This window comes from Mugil cephalus, chromosome 7 (assembly GCF_022458985.1).
Source record: "Mugil cephalus isolate CIBA_MC_2020 chromosome 7, CIBA_Mcephalus_1.1, whole genome shotgun sequence".
NCBI classification, from domain to species: Eukaryota; Metazoa; Chordata; class Actinopteri; order Mugiliformes; family Mugilidae; genus Mugil; species Mugil cephalus.
Genome location: NC_061776.1, coordinates 16,281,268 through 16,298,430, shown reverse-complemented (window position 1 = coordinate 16,298,430; position 17,163 = coordinate 16,281,268). Strand labels below are relative to the sequence as shown.

Genomic DNA, 17,163 nt, shown 5'->3' with positions numbered 1-17,163 from the left:
TATGATGTAAGTGGTGGAAAATAATTAGTAGTTTGTGATTACAGATAACACCCTGGTGCAGACTGGTGATGGTATTAAATTGAGCTTTTCATAAAGGAATGGTTAGATGATTTTTTTTCCATCCAGGCTTTCTGTTTGTGAGTGACTGGCAGAAAAATACAAATTTCACAATTCTGAACCTGTTATTAGTGAAATCATCATTACCCACTAAGACTTTTGTTTATAAGATTAAAAAAAAAAAAAGACAACCTAATTTGCTTTTCCTCAACGAAATTTTTTTCCAACGAGCCGTTCTGATCAGCGTCCAACGCGACTTATTAGAACAATGGTCTTTGCCAGCTCGGGCCGGCTGAATGAAGAGGCCTGAAAACTAACCACAAAGCGTCGCACAATGGAAGAGAAAGAGGAAGAAGAAAATGCGAGGAAGTGAGAGGGACGGACACACAGTCAGAGAGAATGAGAAAAGAATAGCTCATTGTGCGGGCCCTCTTTGGGCGGACAGTCTTTATAATGAGAAATATTAACATTGCCAGACTCTTTCAGTCTTGTTAAAAAAAAAAAAAAAAGAAAAAATCTTCGTGCGCGCACAAAAGAGTGGCCCTAAAATCCATCCAACCAATCAATAGCTTTTATGAGGAAGGCAGAGCTCAGGGATAATTTGTTCACATACACTTCAGTGAATGCCAGTGAAGGCAAAATGGATCATTTTATGTGAAGCAAACTTTTATACAACGGTACATCATCTCCTAATAGGTGTGCATGTGACTTCTAAACAGGAAAATGGACGCCATTTGTTTGTTTGTGCTTGGTCAATGAAGTAAACATGGGAATTACAATCATCTATTTTCAGTGACCGAATAGCTAGTAAGATCCTTTACTCAAGTAAAAAATAGTAATACCACGGTAGAGAAAGGCAAGGAAGTACGCTGCAAACGCACTTGAGTTACTCGAATAAAGATGTAGGTCAGAGATCATGAGTTACTTTTATTAATTTCCGTAAGCAGCTTTTTAAGATTCAGACAGAGCTAAAAAGAGTTGGGTAGTTTCAGCTACACACATTTTCCAGTGATTATGAAAACCAATCCGTCAGAGTGAGACGACCCCGGCGCTGACTTTTATCAGACTGCTCATTCATGTCTTCGCAAACACTTACTGTCTCTCGCTTCTCACCAACTCAGTTTGTGAGGCACAATATTACGCAATTTATTAAAATTAGGTTTAAATTCTGTTGAAGAAGCGCACGGCTGGAAGAGAAAAAGTGAGGTTAATACTTCCTAAGCTGATTAGGAATGCATGCTGTGCTCATGAACTGGTGATAAGCCATGGATCGCTACGGATGACGCTGGACTCTCCAGACGGCTGGCTTTTAGCTCAGAGGATATTGATCGTTTCACATTTATTCAAAAAAAAAAAAAAAACACACAAAAAAAACAACATCATTCTTTCTATCAAAAATAACCTACTCCTCACATTTCTGAAACATGTTTAGTCCTTACAAACAGCTTCAATGCACCACCAAAATGTTCCACATAAATGAAGTGACAGGTGACAGATGCTGTGTTTCCATTAATACTAGAAATGTGCAAAACCTAAATATTGCAAAAACATTTTTATGCTCTCATGAGGTGTTTTTTTTTTCAGATGTAGCAATACAAAAATGTATCGCAAAAGTGAAATCGAAACGCTTTTTTTTTTCCCCAGAGATGACGCAGATCAAAGTGAAGTCACAGTGAGAGTCCCAGCTCATTCACAGAAAACCTTTCAATGGAAACACGTACAAAACACTATTGTACTTAATCGAAATTTCAGAAATATCGCTTTTATTTTAGCAATAAAACTGAATGCAAACGTAGCTAGTGACACGGACTGCAACAACTGTGATCTGGTCCGAGTTCCATTTCCTCGTCCGTGTCTCTAAGTGTGCTTTCACAACGATACATTTTGCTCTTATTCACACAGAAATTTATACAATATGTCACAGTGCTGCATTTAACCTTGGTTTGGCTTATGTTTCCAGGGTAATGGAGACAATGTTATCACTCCACGCGCTTAGTAAAGCAGAAAAGGCATAAAACAGCCTATTCCACATCAGGCAAACTGCTTGGTTATGAATTTATAAGCTTATAAATAGAAGTCATATTCCTCCATGGGTAACATGGTCACGGAAAGGAACCAGCGAAGGGGGCGACTGCATTATGACCTGAAACTTTTCTCTGTAGCTCTATGTTTGTTGTGAAAATGAGTGTGATTGTTGTTGCGTTCACACCAGCCTTAACAAACTGACCTGGAGGGGGGAAACGTTGCCAGTTCCGGAAAAACCACCCAGGTGTGAAAGCACCGACTGTGCCTGCACAAGTAAAGTCTCACCACCGTCTCTTTTAAGGTAACCTCTTATTTTCTGTGTTGCAGTGATTTATTTAAACGCGAACGCTGCTCGAGTTCTGTTCGCTTCGACTTAAATGACTTTGCCGACCGGTGTTTTGGCAGCGTAACTACACAGCGACACAGCAATCACCAGCGTACGACGCGCTACAGCCCCGTCCTTAGCATAGAGAAAAGAAAGAAATATCGCGAGTGGTATAAAATCAAGTGAACTGCAACACCCAGTCTACAGCATGAGCCACGATATTCTCATGGCGTATTGCGGTTTATTTATCACACACACTAGTACTAGATTTACTAAGAGCATGCTACTGATATTTGCATTTGATCTCTTTAAAGTTGTGTTCTTCACTGACAGCATCTTTGCATTTCATAGGGGGGTATGTGTTATTTTTTTTTTACAGCAAAATATTACTGCATTATTCATCTAGCGCCTTCCACATGGCAGCCGTATATCTGTAATGTGTTATGACTGTATGTGAACGGAAAACAGTTTAGCTTTTAGACGGGATGACAGCTGCACGCCGAAGCACAGATAAAGAAACATATCTGGATCCCGGGCTGCATTTAGATGTATCTAAAGCTTGCGTCATTTAGCTCAGCTGCTGGGAAATCTAACGCTGATGAGGAGAGGAAACACATCAGGATGATGGCGTACTGAGAAATGAACGAGAGACGAATAACTGAGGACGCTGGAAAGTGGATCGTGCCTGGAAGAGGATAAAGGCGAACCGATCTACAAAGGCAGCGGATACTGATGGTTCGGTCCTCTAGTCCACTGAAATTACAGCCACTGATCTAGACGAAACTCTCAAGACTGAAGCTCGGGCAGGACCTGCATGATATTAGCAAGTCATTGTCATCACTCATAGCCACCTTTTGTAAAATCTTTTTCAAGAAAAGACAGTCTTTGAAAGGCCGCTCATCACATTCAGTTGCTTCGCTGCGTCTGCGATCAGTGAATGTTCAACCTTCAACGTCTCTAAAGTTATAAACACTTTACATTTTTAAACCACAAGAACAGCTTTAACTTTAACTTGTTTGGATGAAGTTCAGTTGCACATCCATAATTAAACGATGATCCATAACAGCGGTTTAAAAAATATATATGCTAAAACTCATGTTAAATTGAAGTTAGGAGAATTCTGCTCTGGCAGCCCAACAGCACATTTCACCTCCAGTTTTGGCTCTATGCAGAGAGCAAGATAGTCTAAATCGGAGTACTGCAGGTACACTGATCTTCTCTTTACTGGAGCAACACACATGCCAAACATTTCTTAAACTCTGCTTCGTATAATCATGTTTTTCCCCCCACCGGTTTGGTTCAGCTGCTGGTGCTGCTATGAAGAAGACCCTTTGAGGAACTCAAAACTCTAATCCAAAAAAATATTTGTCTGAGGAAAAAAAAATGCATCATGAGTGCAGAATTCATCCACCACTGATGCAGAATGTGAACAGATATATATGCACATATAGCTTTATACAGCATGAAATATGATCTTTTTTTAACAAACTCAAACTATAGTTTACATCTAACCAAAGAAGATATTCACTCAGGTTATTTACACAAATGCTCGTCTTGTCCTGATGACCTGAATGGGAAGCAACTGATGCAAAGCAGAAACATAGGGGCTGAAAAAAGAGGCAAACGTGGTTAAAAAAAAAAAAAAAAAAAAGGTGCAGTTCTTCAAATGACCACTTGAGGCAGGCTTCAAAAGTGAGTCCATCTTTAGAGGAGACAAAAACGTGCACACATCTATTCTCCGTATACAACAATCGTACTGGGTGAAGGATTAAATATACGCCTATTTAAGGTTTTGTGTTTTTTTTTTGTTTTTTAAGGGCTGCTTTGACTGACAGCAGGGTGCCCTCATATATTGCCAGGTGTCTGCCTCAGCTCCAGTGAAGCATCGCCCCATTGCCCATTTTGGAAATACCCAGGATTAAGTCATAGTCGGGCACTGCCAAGGTGCCGACCTTTAGGGATCTTATTTGTGGAGCTTATGAGTGTTTTCCCATTTTAATATTGTGCCACCCATGAAAGTACCTGAGCTGCCAGTCACCAACAATCCACAGACAAAGTGTAAGACTCATATTCATGTAACTAATCTGACAGTAACTTAAGTTCTGAAAAAAGCAACACATCACATGTATCACATTTTCCTGCTACTGACTTCGTAGTATATGTTTACCCTGACATAAAATACATTTCTACAGTATTTCTATTCGTCATTTGTCACGATTTCATGAACTATTCTCTCTTTTGTGAGAGACCTGAGACATTGTAACAAAACATGTGGAGCACTTCAAGTTCAAGACATATAATACGACACATATAACACTGACAGATTCAACTCGTTCGCTAACTGTGGTAGCTCTGGTAGCCAGGCAGTGGCGGCATAACTACAATACCTAAAGAGCAAAAAGCACTGACATCAAATGTGAAACAGCTTGCTGCTTTTTCTGCTCTCTGGTGTGTTTGCCTGTAATGTGTGGTGTGTATTATGCCTGCCCACACAGATGTGAGAAAAAAAACAACACTGGCAGAGAAAGACAGGAACCCACACAGGCATATATTAGCACTGCTAAAAACTACTGCCATCAGTAATTTTACTAACTAACCCCTAACCTCGCACTTATGCACGTGAGGTCATCGAGCTGGACTTTTTAAGCCTCTGACTGTCACACATGCTCAAGTGTCCTTATTTGTCCGAGCTGCATGATTCTTACACGGCTGCACATTAGAGTCACACACACACACAACAACAATAATCTGGGACGCACATTCTCATGCCCTTCGATCGCCCTGTCAATTACACAGGGGAAGTCAGGGAGGACGAAAATGATGCGAGTCAACAATGCGTGGAACCATCGACGTGTCCAACCACCACTGTCTGTTTAAGTGGAATTGACTTCTACTCATTTCCCAAATTACGCATATCTGACTGGCCCACCGCTGCAGGGGCTACAGGAAGCACGGAGCCTCTCTCACACACACTCTCTCCGTTTCTCCATTTCTCTGCAGGGAATCAATGATGTCTGCTTAATTATTGGGTGAATTTAATCAGCAGCACAGCAGTACACAGCCTTCTGCCTTGTGACCCAGTAGCTGTCAGGAAGTCATTTGGGTTTCTAACGGTTCGTGATAGAATAACGCCATAAAAGTTACGGCTACAACTATTTAAACGCTCCAAAGGTGAAAGAGAGGTAACAGGAAAACTACCTCTGTACCTCTATTCACGTACAGGTATTTCACTACCACCGCAGGCAATAATTGTTTTGTGCCAAATTGCCACAAATCTCTGTGACCTAGACACCAGTGCTCTGATTAATGATACGCACTGTCTGGATTAATGTCTCAGAATGAGTTAATTAACCGTCCCAACCTACTGAACTGTGCTCTAGTATTATTATATAGATAAACTGCACGGATTATTGGATAGCTCTTGTTGCGTTTCATTCAGTTTATCCTATCTGGTCCTGTAATATAAATTTAAGCACTTTAACGTTTATGAAATCTATGTACCATTAAGTTATTACTCGCCCAACATAAACCAGAAAATAGTGTTTTTTTATAGTGTAGATGTAAAACCTGTGCAGCTTGTTGTACAGCAGAGGTTCCTTATGTTGCCAATATTACAGAAAGGGTTTATATACTTGGTATGTGGTCTACAATTGCGCCTCCAATTTAAAATCTATGGCTGAAAGACATTTCAGATGACGAAAAGACAAACCCGCTCCACCAAGCTTCAGTGGTCTCTTCACGACAGCTTTTATCAAAGCCTCAAAAACACTCCCATGTACTTCAGTGGAGAGCACTGAAAATCTTGGCTCTGCTGTCAATGAGGGTTTCATTTCTATGTTTAGAGAGAAAATTAACCTTGAGTCCAACCTGAGGAGACACAAACATCAGGCTCCAAGCAGAGAGCCTCAAATTTATCTATCAGCTCAAGATCGACGTCATATTCAGTCAGTCTCTATCGTAAGTTTGATCTTTCTTTGGGAAGCTTAAAGGTATAGACAGACACTTTTGGGACTTAAGTTTATTTGATTTCCTGCAGAGAGTGAGATGAGAAGGATGATTCACTCTCAAGTCTGAAAGCTTGAAGTATGATCATGGAGCCCGGAGGCGATTGACTTAGCTTAACACCGAGCCTGGAAGAAGGGGCAACGAGCTCCCGCAAGTTAAAGGTAATTCATCTCCCAGCGGCTTGAGAGCTCACAAATTACCACAATGCATCTTGTTTGTTTAACCTGCGCAATGAAGAACGCCTGTATGCAAAACTGTCCAACAGGACAAAAGAGTTCAATCACAAAAAATGGAAAAATAAACCCACGGCTCAGAAAACTGGATGTTTCCAAGCAGAGTTCGAAAAGTAAAACTAGTGCATCTCAACTGAATCTATAGCCGTTGAGTTTTCAGGGACGCGGCAGTGAAATAAACTTTTTAAGATGGGACTGATGTTTTCTTGGCACCGAGCAAAAGCAGCTTCTCCGAGTTACCATCAAGACATTCAAATAGTGATTTTGGATCCAATGCCACAAAAACAGAGAAATTCTAAATGACTTTTGTTTCACTGCCTCTCATTTAAAATATAATTTAAATAATCAGAGGGAGAAAAAAAAAAAAGCAAAATTAATTAAGAGCTGGCGCCGAACAACAGAAGCCTCTTCTGCTGAGCCACACAAGGAGAACGCTTTCCAACTTGTTCTGGCTGCCTGCATGTACCCACACTGAACAATCTGATAACAAAACATAGTCAGAGAGGTTGCAAATGAAAGAATATTGCACCAAAAATAATATAAAACACTTTAACAGTTCTTAAATCCCCAAAACGCCTTCTTGGCTGTCAGACTGTAGCTCTGATTCAGACTATGAATCATATGAAAGTTGACTGGAAAAAATCTTATCAGTCTATAAAGAGAACAGAGTCTGTGCAGTCATTCAACTAGGTCACTGGACCTATACACACACACAGTTCTTGTAAGGACTCCACATTAACTACTGTTATGGAATGGAAAGAATGTGTACACGATCTGATCTAAAAGTACATTTGAGTAGGTTTAAAAGACTTCACAGCAGCATTTGCGACCGTGTTCCTTTATCCCCTGGAATTCCTTTGGCACAGCAGCAACTCTGTTACACAATAAACTAATGAATGAAGTTATTTTTATTCGCAAATCTGAGGTGACAAAGCTCATAAGACAGGGACAAATTTGTACGACTGCTAAGAATATTTTCCTTTCCGTTTCCCATCCGTGTTAACTCTGAGCAAAGAAATTATGCAGGAAAATAGAACATTTAATTATCCTTTTTTTTTTTTTTTAGTTAAGTTACTGTTATTGTGTGAGAATAAACAGCACAAAATAATGAGGCAGCACACCAGGGGGACCTGTAAAAACCAAGCCAAATTGAAGACAAACAGTAGATCCCATTAGTTTCTGTTGAAATCAGGCAGCAAGAGACCAGATACGTAGTTTACTGTTAGAAATGTTAGCAACGATATGAATCACCCGAATCAGTAATTTTGGAGTTTCAAATCAAGTCAAATTTATATATGATACACACATAATGAATTTGTCCAATCAAAGGTTTAGGAGATTGTTCGTCCATTGACATAGAGGAGATGCAAACTCATGATCTCATTGTATTACATTAACAATAATAACAAATATATCATAACTAAGCCTCCTTGGTATGTGGCCTATACACATCCTTTCAGAAATATTTCCCTTATGTATTAGGTTTAATGTTTAAATGTCTTGACACTGTCGTATGCCAGAGACCAGACAGCATTGCCACAATGTTTTTTTTTATTTTTTTTAATTGTAGCAACTCAGACACTGATTAATATATCTCTATCCCTTTGCTATTATGCAAAAGTGTTGCTCAGTCGGGCCAATTATTAAGTTTACCTTAAGCAAACCAATCCATAACAGCTCTGTTTTGCATATAAAGTGGAAAATCTAATCTATCAGAATCCATATTCTGTGTAACTATGCAAATGGGACAACTGGAGCAGTTATAATTGCTCGGAGTGTGCTAGGAATGAGAATGTTTTTTCGCACGAGCTAAGGACATATTGAGTTAATGACACCATTCTGCTAAATGGCAGACAGATGGAAAGTTCACAGAGACAAATAGCTGTCTTACCTCTTAATCACATGTGCAATTAACTGCCATATGAAGGTGGTTTGATTGGTTTGTGGTGGCCACGTTTCGTCTAAAAGCAGCTTTTTAGTCAAATGTGTCCTTCTCCTTGAGCAAGAGTAGAGCGAGATCCTTTTTAATGACCTGCAATGCAGTTCTGCTGTCAGTAGGGGTAGAAATACTGACACCGCCGCGATGCCGACAGGAGGAACAGAGTAGCATTCCAACTGAGATCAAGGATTTCCTTTATGCACGCATAGATCCTACCATCAGCCAGCAGTGGGATGACCACGAAAAAATGGACGAACGTGTACGTTCCCTGATGAGCGATAAAGTTCAGTTGTTTTGCTTCAACTGTTTTGGCGGTACATGGCTTGTTATTTTGTCTCTAAACATGTTTAATTCTGCTGTGTAGGGATGGGCATGGAGAACTGGTTCAATTCACTGACATCGTCAGCATTCATGCTTATCGAGTCCCCTTATCGAGTCTTTACGCTGAGGCACATAGTTCACATCACGTGACAACAAGGAAGACACAATGGCTGAGAGACTTAAACGGTTAAGAGCCAAGTCCGCAACTTATGCAGCACCGTAATTTCAAGCAAGGGCAGCAACACCACCGACATGCCGAAGCATTTGTTGACGACGCATTAAATACCACGAGTGCCGTTTGTTTGACAATCTCCAGCAACAAGTCTCAGCAGAGCAGTGCTAGTGAGGATCTAGCGACGAATTTCCCATTTGTTTACTTACACAAGCTTTTATCTCTTGTCTGGAAACTCAATAAAATTTCTGTTGTTTACACGAAACCACGAACGCCTTCTTTTTCAAAAAACAAAAATACACAGGAGGAATTTATAAGGGAATCGATAAAGAATCAGAGTGATAATGGCATCGGTATCATTACCTTACAATTTCTTGCCGTTCCCCAACCGTGACACACCAAAACGACAGCCGGTCTCTGGCGTCTATGTGCTAGTTTTTCTGGTGTGCTCTGCACCTCAGGTTTTAACACCTATTGTTGGCATTTCCAATAATTCCCCATGTCGATTCAGCGGTGGGATAAGTTGCCGACAGAGTTCTCTGTGAGTGGCTCTTTCTAGCTCCATATCATGGAAGCTCTTCCAGGTTCCGTGAAGTTATTTCCTGTCATGCAGGACGTGAGGTGGTTCCACCGTTAGCCTTCTCTCCTGTAGCTCTTTGATTTCTCTTTTGCGTGTCCAAACCTTTTATGGAGATTGATTTCATGGAGATTGTCAGCTGCAGTTGCTGCTTGATCAGCATGCTCCTGTGATTCATCGGTAAGGTGTCACATATCAATGTGAACTATTACCGTGTGGGTAAGAATTCAAACTTCAAACTGACACTATTTTGGGTTCCTACATAACACACCACTGAAAGGGAAATATTGAAACTTGCAACAGATCTGCAATTTCCTTCTGAAAAGTTGACTTTGCTTGACATGATGTAGACTCGTGTAAAAAGACTTTGAGACTGGAGTTGGATTTGCCCCAAAAAAGATTTAAAAACAACTTTGGCTTTCCACACTATGTTCTCTTTCTCCACGCTGACACACTGGATGATGTACTTGAAACATCAAAAAGACGTCTTTACTCGCTCCAGAGTTTGCCTCTCTGCTCAGCGAACTGAAAATAAAGATGCTGGTTTCCATGCTAAACTTTGGAGAACATTTTTAAACCTGTTGTCGTCTTAAAGCTTACAGTATACAGTGAGGCGGCACTTCATTAGTACAGCAAGCTTGTTTTGAGTTTCCAGTTTGATTACTTAATTAGGAGGGAAAGCGACAGCAAGCAGAGGGGACCATCTCATTTAAATGTACATACATATATATTTTAAGGCTCTTATGCTGATTAATATTCTGATCACACCATTTAGGAGTTGGAGTAATTAATGCCAGCCATATGAAAAGACTGTACCGTTCTGTGTCTTTATCGGTATATGTTTAATTGTCTTTATAGCTAAGACTACTTTATCAGAGTATTTTAGTAGAAGTCAAACTGGATTTGTTCTAAAGAGCCTGAAATGTTAAAGTTTAAGAGCTTCACAAGCCACACAATTGAGGAAACATCTTTTACTTCACAAAGGCCTTCAGGAAAATTGTAATTTTAACCTTTCCCTTCGTTAATGAGACTCTGCGATTAGAAGCTTTTCCAAAAATGCAAATTCACCATAGCACAGAAAGCAGAGAACCGTACTTCAGGATAATTCATGTATTCAGGGCACATTTGAGGGGACTTTTTTTCTCCCCTCACGTTGAGCAGTGTGACTTCCCTTCCTAAATAAAGGTTAGATAAAGGCGGAACATTTAAGTAAGTATCAAAATGATGCAGTGTTGCAGCCTGGACCGTAAAAGTTCAGATATCAAACAGTATCAAAAGTCTGCGGCACAGTTGTTGTATAAACAGAGCCAGAGTATATTTACCCTTCAGCTAAAGGTGTCTCTTGAGCCGATATGTTTGTATATCAGAACATCCTTCACAGGCAGCCTGGAGGGGGCTCACGTCTGAACTTTAAGCTTTTTATTCCACAGTAGGGGAGAAAAAGCATCTAGTATCAGAGGTCATCTGGAACATTTCACTTTTCTCGCGGGACACTCGCGCGGCAACGCACTCGAACACGGTCGCACACACAAGCGCCGATGCACAGGTACACACCGGTACCTGGGGACGTGCACTGTGCAGTAAACATCTTTATAAAAAAAAAATTGCATTTGAAGAAGTGGTTGAAAGAGATGGAAGACCTTTATAGATCCCAGTGCAGACAGTGAGGTGAGAGGAAGTGGGAGATGATGATGATGACGGTGAAAAAAAATGATGGTGGTTGGTGAAGGGGGGGGGGGGGGGGGGGGGGGGGTGTAGAAAGAGAGTGCGACAGACAGAGAGCGAGAAAGACAGACAGGAGAGGGAGGAGAACACCAAATGTTAAGCATCAGCTGAGGTGGAAAAATTCCAGTCTGAATCCAAGCTCCTTGGCTAATGAGGATCATTAATGTGGCCTGCCCAGCTACTCTGAACACTAGGGAGGACTGGAAGATGGGGGATAAAAATAAAACCTCTCAGGCATATCCCCACTAGATTCAAAAGACGGGGACTTCTTTAAAAAATAAAAAAATAAAAAAGATATCGCACACGCTGGCTGAGGATGGTACTTCGTAATGAAACACCACATGTCGCGGATCCAGGAAACAGTGATACTTACCCAATAAGAACACATGGGCTGAACTCTGAGCTGCGATTCTGTCCCGAGCACAAAGGCTAAAGAACCAATTCGTGTTTCTGCGATTTCACCGACTGATAATAAGGACAGAGGTGACTACGTCTCTGCAGCTCTTTGTGATATAATACAAATCAGAGGCTTATCAGTTCAGCCATTTCGTCCCATGTGGGAAATTTGCCTTGCAGGTACGAGTTGATAGGAGGAAAAAAAAAAAAAAAAAGATCCCCCACTTGACTGTAAAGCTCTCCTATCTTGCGCACATTATTTCAAGTGCGCAGTTCACATTTCTCCCCACATTTTATGATCCTATCAGCTTTGTCATTTTCGCTCTCTTTATTGTTTAACACACACTAAAACAAATCCCCCCGCGAGGCTCCGAAACCAATCCGAGCTGCTGTCCTGCTTCCTTAAATCGCCCGTGACATACAGTACCACTCACTCCTGAGCGCTTCCGACCACCTTCACAGCTCGATCAATCGCGCGGTCAAATTAGAGGGCATCAAAACAGTTTGAAAGCATAAGCGTCCTTCGCCGGCGCTCCGGAGTAGAGCAGAGGGCTGCTTTCTTGGACATCCCGCCATTGATTCCTCTGTTTTTCACCACCATCAGCACTGTCACAGGAGCTGCATATGTGAAATTTACAACACCTCGCTGGATCGGGGGCATTCCCAATCAGCAAATACTGCAAACTGGCCGTTCCATCAGCCCCGCTGTCCGTCTGTTATTTTTCATTAGAGAAGAGACGCTTGTGCTGCGCTGTTCGAGGCCCAAGGCGGTCGGACAAACCGTGTGTTGATAAGAACAGCATAATTGGCACATTCATCCGTCCTCTGTTAATAAAGCGCTCCGTGGTTGAGAACATCAACAGTAAAGAGAATTGATGCTCGGTGTTGGGATTGTCTCCAGCGCTCACTTTAACAGCCTCTGCCTTTATTAGCAGACTGTAAAAACACATTCTGACGAAATAAACAATCCCGAATAGAGTTGAAAAACGTAAACGCAGCAAAGAACACAAACAGCAGCCTTCACGCTGCTTTTTAAAGGTGCGCAAATAGACCAATTTTTAATCTTTCCGTCAGGTCTCGTGGTATGGGGAAATACTGAATCTGTGTTATTAAACTACTGGCTCGGCAAAAAATACAAACACATTACAGCGATTATACCTCCCGTCTTATTAGCAAAGAGCAGATGATACCTTGTCAAACATCGACTGCAGCTAATTAACATTAGATCCGTGAGTTAATTCAAAATAACATTTTGCCGTTTATTTGTGTCTATAATCCACCGATATTCACGATGGTAAACAAACGCCATCGTACAACTCACGGCAAGTCTGATCTGGACCCAGGCAAAAAAAAAATAAAACACTTGAGCGGGACAGTTTCTATCACCATCATTTTGAAGAGAGCTTTGCATCAACTCACCAACAGAAGGAAAAGTGAGACGGACAGTATAAACACAATCCAGGGAAAACACTGCTCAAAGAAACACTACTAAATACTGAGATGACGTGGTGATAAAAACATTCCCAAGTCTTGCGCTTGCAGACATTTTTTGAATTCACTTAGTTTAAGAGTCATCTCATGGGGTGAATGGTAAGTGAAGGAGAGAAGACAAGCAGCAAAGATCAAAACCTCAAAATGGGGAAGGAAAGAAAAAGCAAGGCAGGTAAGAGTTCCCGTGTTCATTCAGACAAATGCCGGTGTCAGGCTCCTCCGCCTTGAAAACATAAATCAGAGCAGTCTGCGAAGATTCATCATGCAGACTGAGATAAAAGTGTTGGAGGCCAGCGAGGTGAACCACGGGACGGGGAGATACTGTGCTAAATGTAAGAACAGCACAAGAAAGGAGAGCTGTTAACTGCATGTTAATATAACTGCGCAAATTAATAATACATGTGCCTGAAACACAGCAGCGCAAAATCTAATTAGCAAACAAGAAAAGAGAGCGTACTCGTGTGATGAATGCGAGTGTTTCTTTGCCGCTACTGCGTTTAAACGCGTGCGAGATCTGATGGATGTTGCAGTCGATAATGAGAGCTGGATATGTCCACGTTTAACTGTCTTCCTAACGATAAGTAATGTCAGAAGCTTAGCTAACACAATTAACAATGGGCGCGGAGGAAAATAAAATTCCCCCAGAATGAAGTATTATGTAAATTATTAATTACTACACAGACGATTCCAATCTTGTTCTGCTGCCCATTGGCACTCGAATAAATGTGAATGATTTGGAAACAGAAAGGAAAGTCGTGAAGATAATCCTGACGAGGAGGGGATGTGAGAAAAAAAATGAGCAGATACCACCTGCTCCTTAAGCCATTTACAGAAACCATTTGCATTTCAAATTCAACCAGTAAACACGGCCTCTTAAACAAACCGACTCGCGAGCGGGATTGTGGGAACCATGAAACCATTAAGTTTCCATATGCGGTTTTTAACTGTACGCGCGCACTTGCGAAAGCCTCTTTTTCTTCATCATTACAGATGATAAAAATCTAATACGGGAGCTATAGTCTGTTGTTAATTTGAATATCAATTACATGAGCTCCGAACACTCTCCTTCTACATTCAGTCAGGGGTGAACGTTTAATGAGCAGCACTGTCCACAAATGCAGCTTCACTTGTACGGATGACTCCTCCATGTGTGTGCGTGTGTGTGTGTGTGTGTGTGTGCGCGCGCTTTTCTGAATATGTACATGTGTGACAAAGAGAAACAGAATGAGTAATGAACAGATAAAGAGCCGGTGAGAGGTAAAGACAAAGACGGAGAGAGTCCAGTGCAACCAGGAAGAGAAAGAGAGGGAGCACGAGGGAGAAAGTGATCTCTCAGGTTCGGCGTCTCATCTTAATGACAGTGGACACACATGGGAGAGAAGAAAAGCCGAGCTCTGCGCAAAGAAAATGATGAATCCAAAGACCGATAACCTCAAGCCTCCCCATTCACTGCCTACACACCAGCTATGAAAAAAAATAGAGTCAAAAATGAACTGCTCAGCTTCTGAGCTGATTTTCTCTCTACTTGTGTTTCCCAATTTCACTGCATCTGCCTTTTTCTGTCATTCCATCTGCCTCTTGTCAGGTCCAGTAATGCATATATCAGCACTGCTTTCAATATCGTGTCAAGACCTGACTGAAGTGAAGCCCCCACCGCCACCACCCCCACCCCAACTCGATCCCCTGTTGTGACCATGGACAATATGCCTGGCAGACTTTGACAAATTAAACCAACTCAATATATGGCAATAACCTTCACGGGGTAACATGGGGGGAAAGAGGGAAGCAGTGGGGGGGGGGGGGTGCGAAAGGGAGAGGGACGGATACCGAGGGAGGGATGGAGACACACACAGATGGATGATGGGATAGATCAACCGAGGCACGATATTTCCAAGCCAGGTAAAAGCATGAGGACACGGAGAGAGACCGTCTCTCTAAATGTCACCATGTTTCATAATAAGTCGGCGCAGCTGAAACACACTGAATTATCTGAGCGGGAAAGACAGTTAATTAGCCTTAGAAGGAAATGGTCCGCAAGGTTTTTAATAAGTGTCAAGAAAGGGCACAGTGCTGCAGACGTCTGACAGAGCCACAGCCACGTTTGGCAAAACAGAATTTGCGATTTCCCCACGCGTAAGTGGATCCAGTAAATGTGGGCAACTTTTACAACTACAACTGCAGTCGGCTGACTGACTTTCAAAGTACCACAGTTTGGTCTGACGACACGCATGGCGAGACAATTAATATATAATTGTATCAGAATTGTTTCACAAAATGGCACATCCAGAGTCTAAACTGAGTAAATTCTTAAATGTTCATCAACGCTCGATGGGAATGTGATAAATTAAATTAGTTATATCTAAATAAAAATGGTTTAAAAACAAACATCCTTCAAATGACAGCTGTGACAAACAGGCGTGCGATGGCATTAATCACTATAATAAATTTTCCCATTTAAAAAATGACTGTTTCTCAAGTGGCTACTATTCAGCTGATTTCATACACCTTCTACGGCACACGCGGATGCACTCGAATTAGACGCACGCAAACATCCACACAAACCGGCAAGAGTGGGTCGTTAGGCAACTATTGTCGCGTCCCTCTCTGCTCAGCGTGATAACAGCCTGATTGATGGCGAGTTTCCCCAGTTAATCACCTGGTTAGATGAGTATAATGAAGACTGCCTGGCAGGTGATGCACAAACTAAAGGCGAGAAAAAAAAAAAAAGAGGACGCACGCAGCACAAACTCAAAGGCGAATAAACGCGCGCGTGGGAACAGACACAAACGCACACGCGCGCACCTGTCACAAGCGCAACGCACCTGCAGAACAACTGTCCCCGCTCCACACAAGAAGCACAAGTTAACTCACCTGGTCTGAGTGGGCAGCTGAAAGCTTTCAAATTGGCCTCTGGTAATCGTCTCTCCCTCCAGCTCTCTTCACTCTCTCCCGTCCCTTCGGGTACTCTCTCGCTCTCTTCGCCTCTTTTCCTGTGTAGTGCGCGGACGTCCTACGGGTCACTCAGCCTTCCTGCGCGGCTCGGCGGAAGCGCATCGATCTCTCAGCCAAGTGGTACGTGGTCCTGCTGTTTCCACTGGACTCAGATGTGCTCTGTCCTCTCCACCGCTCACTCTGCCTCGCACAGCTGCAGAGGGGAATATAAGGATGGGCAACGTGGTGCTCCACTCTCTCTCTCCCTCCCCCCTTCTCTCTCTCTCTCTCTCTTTCTCTCTTTTTGAGGTTGTCAGCTGCCACAATGCTCACTCCAGCTATCTCCTCACTCTGCCACCCTTCCTCGCTGAGCTGAACTGCACGCTATCCCACCATCTCCCTTTTTCTGCTTCTCCATTGATTGTTCTGCCGTTCTCTCCCTCTCTCAGTATTGATCCATGTATCTGTGTCTTTGCTAGTGCAGCCTCTAGTGGCTGACGCCTCGCCGTGCTGCTCAGAGAGTCCGAATTAAATTTAACTCGCAGGGAACATGGAGATGTGCCGTGAGGATTTTGGGCGTGCAGCATCGTCAGCTAAAATAAAAAAAAAATAAGAAACAATACAATTAAAACAAAATCACAGCAACACGACTGATTATTTCCATAATAAATGCTGAAAGAGCTCATTCACATTTCTCTCAAGCGCAAAGCAAATGTTGTTTTGTCCTCGCAATATTCAAAAACACAATGACACATCTGCAGAAAATTGGAAAATCCACACTGAAAAACAGTTTTTACTATCGACCCATAATTACAGCATCTCAGCAGAAAATTGTCTGAAAAATCAAAATAAACATTTTGAACAATTAAAGACCAAAATGCATTCTTGAGTTCTTTTTCATTTCCAAGAAAGGTTGCCAAAATATAAGATTCATGGTTGGTTCCTTCAATTATAAAAATACAATGT

General features: G+C 41.9%; 1 protein-coding gene across 3 annotated transcripts in view; it reads right to left on the bottom strand.

The window, feature by feature from the left end:
• Positions 1-16,876, bottom strand: part of tnr (tenascin R (restrictin, janusin)) — a 162,526-nt gene extending 145,650 nt beyond the window's left edge. For 2 of the 3 annotated variants that reach the window (XM_047590240.1, XM_047590241.1), the window contains exon 1: positions 16,138-16,876. The gene's annotated coding sequence lies outside the window, so the exon portion shown is untranslated. The remainder of the gene's footprint in view (positions 1-16,137) is intronic. The other variant, XM_047590242.1, reaches the window with a different exon arrangement.
• Between the last annotated feature and the right edge of the window lie 287 nt (positions 16,877-17,163).